We start from the raw sequence: 3,452 nt of genomic DNA, 5'->3' as shown, positions 1-3,452 counted from the left end.
CAGCGCGGCCCTGCCGCTCGCCGTCAGGCCCCGGGCGGTGGGGACGGCGGGCACCACGGGCGCGCAGGGAGAGCTCCGCGCTGGAAGCTTTTCACATCCTCGGGATCAAACAAGCCAACTATCGCGCCCGGTTCCTCTGGTTCTCGCAAGCCCAGGGGCTACGGGAAAATACGGTGCGGCTGCGCCCCGACGCCTCTTCCCCGCGGCGGCGACAGGGCGGGAGGCAGCCGGGGTGGAGGACCCAGGAGCCCTTCCTGAAGGGGATAGCAGAAAATGGAGACACCCCCAGGAGCAAACTCCTCCGGCAAAGCAGGCGTCTTGAGGCTGATCATTCAGCTCTTGAGCATGGTGCTCACTGAGGGCGGTGCGTGCTTATGCTACATAGTCAAATAAAACCCCTTTTACCTCACAGTTATTATTTAGAGGGCTATGAAGTTATTAGCAGTCCCAGTATTTGCCTGGAGCCTATGGTACTGGGGGCAACACTGAAAACACAGACCAGCAAATCGAATTTACTCCCTTCCAACTCATGCCATAGCGTGGTGGTTCTCGGTCTCACGTGTTCCAGCTGTCCTAATGCGAAGGCAAAGCAAGAGGTCCTGCTCCCCTGCGCAGAGCTGCTGTTACGGCCTGCACTGTCTTCACCTCTTTCCGGATCACACTCTGGCACTCACTGCACAATGAATTGATTCAAGTCGCTAATCTGATGGGAAACAATTTATTGTTTTATTGCTGAATTTGTTTTCTGCCAGTTTAGTGACCCAAACTGACTCGCTGCACAGTAAAAGGGAATCAGCAAAGGGGAGGCAGGGGGAGCAGGAGTGCACAGCGGACAGTACAAAGAAGTGCACGTAGGTTGTTAAGAGCAGGATCTCCTCTTTAAGAAGCAGCAAGAGTAGTATCATACATAGGATACATAAGGATACATAACAGCATCCCTATAAAGAGCCAGGAAGGGTATTTAACCACTCTTCACCACTATCCTGCTGCGTGATGGTCCTGAAGACATAGTGGTCTGGTCCTGGGACCAAGATCTGCACTGCGGGGAGCTGATTTCTGCCTCCACAGTGTGCTAGTCTTCAAAGCTGTTTATGCTATCATCAAGCATTTTGCAGTGTTGTATTGTTTTTGTGTGCTTATTCCCAGTCTCTACATCAATCCTGAATTGATTCAAGGCTGGTTTTAAGCCATCCTGAATGGCAGTTATTGATAGAAGAAAGCACTATAGTACACATTACACTTATTACTTTGAAACTTTAAGAGGGATGTAAGCAGTACATCAGTTTTATGCAAGCCTATGCTGACTGAAGTTTAACTATTTACTTGCTACTTAAAGAACTCATACCTTGCACTTCAATGAGAGAGCAACCCACCTACTTAGGCCAGACTTTTATAACTTATTTTAGTCATAAAATAAATTAAATAATAATTTCCTTGTTCTTTACACTGGCTTTTGTCTTCTAATAACCTATGGCTATAAAGAAGGTTCAAAGAAAACGTGGCTTTTCATGATCACTTTAAAAAGACAGAAACCTTACTTGCAATTTAAATATAAACCCACTGAAATACAGCATTTCTGGCACACTCAGCAGCTCGAGTGGCAGTCAGTCTCAGTACAATATACCTAAAAATGTTACAAATTTTAATAGTTATAAATACCAGGAACAGGCTCCCAGCCTGTCCCAGCATCGAGTGGTTATTGATTCACCCAAGGGGAGACCACTTGTGAAACCAGACCACGCATTACTTGGTTATTGCAAGGAATTTTACCATTTATGTTAAATAAAACTGTTATGACATCCATTGTGATGTGAGACTAAGGAAAGCTTTGAAATTTGGGGAAAGCAGAAGTATGTTGAAAGCATTTTTAGTGCATGATTTTTGCAGTTTTAATTAAGTTCCAGGAGAATAAAAAGAAAGGAAGAAAGAGGACTGAAGAAAAGGGGGTGCAAAATATTGGGAGAAAAAGGAAGAGTGAGGGAAACAATAACGGAAGGAAGGCATTGCTTGATAGGCAGTTTACCAGGAAACTTGCAAAAGGAGACAGTCAAAAAGGAAGAGGCATTCATCTCTTACTCCATTTCAGTGAGACACTAAATTCCTCGAGGTCAGCTGAGAACCCAGCCTGCACTTTGCTGAATCTATAAATTCTGCAGGTCAGCAGTCTTTGCTTCCCTGTATTTTTTTACAGTCTGATGCCATCAATTATGCCTCCAGTACATTTTGTAAACATTTTAATAATGAATCTAGTACAGAAAACACTGTAGTATTGTAGCTTGCTTTTGCTCATTTAGGATTCACCAGTCCTGTTGGGAGGTAACCCCCACTCTGATTTACGCACAGAGTGCAACTCATAGTTAAAAATTTAGGTAATTTAAACTTCCTCCCACCAGCACATGCAAATGACTGCACGTACCAACACGAGTTGCATTCTCGTCGCCGCCCTCCTATCCCGAAGACTCTTGGGTGCCCCTTACAGGACAGCAAAATGTCTTGTTGGGAAGCTGACTTACCATGTAGTTTTCTGCTTCATGAGACTGCACAGTGAGCAGACCCTTTGCCTATTTCTTTCAGTTTACCAAACACAACAGATTGAAAAAAAAATAATAAAAAAATCCTAAGGACGAGTAAACTAGGTGATGGTAAAGAGAGGTGGTGGGAACGAAGATGTCAGAGTTTTTATCCCTTCTTCCATTACTGACCTGTGTTATCACAGAGAAGGCAGTTAATCAGCTTTATTTTTTCTAATCTCTGAAGCTACTGATAATAAATGTATTTAGTGATGAAATATTTGAGGTTTTCACATATTATGTGTGAAATGTGCCTCATAATATATGACTCTCCGAGGCCTCATTTTCCTGTGCCTTGTATCTCATGCCAGATGTTTATACCAGTGTCTCATGAATGCAAACTGCATATAAAATACTACATTTCTGTGAGTTTAATGATTTATGTTTGCTATCAACCAAGTGGGAGTCATAGAGCAATATAAAATTATGCTCCAGATGGCTTGAACAGGACAGCTAATTTACTGCCCTGCCCTGGTGATATTAAAACCTCCGTAGACAAGTTGTTAAGATGTTTGCCACCCTTACCGTTAGAAAGCTTTTGGCTGACAGATAACAACAATCTTTCTTGTTGCAAATAAAGCACTTTTTATCTCCACAGACACCAAGCACTTGGGAGATTCAGGTTGTTTGCTTTCTCATTGTCATGGACTTCCACGGTTTTGACTACTGCTATTAAGTCTCCTTCTAGCTTTCTTTAGGCTTTACCTTGTGCTTTTTTCCTTTCTGATGATTCTTTCTGCTCTCCCCGGAGCACGCTGCCTGCTTTTGCTTTCAAGAAACCTTTATGGATGTGCGGTGCTCGCAGCTTGGCCCAGGATCATTGCCTTGGCGTTCACACGTAGAGCAGGTGCCCAACTGCCAGTGCCAAGGGTGTAAGTTGGT

Source organism: Columba livia, chromosome 3 (assembly GCF_036013475.1).
Source record: "Columba livia isolate bColLiv1 breed racing homer chromosome 3, bColLiv1.pat.W.v2, whole genome shotgun sequence".
In the NCBI taxonomy this organism is placed as follows: Eukaryota; Metazoa; Chordata; class Aves; order Columbiformes; family Columbidae; genus Columba; species Columba livia.
Note: the sequence above shows the minus strand (reverse complement) of the source record.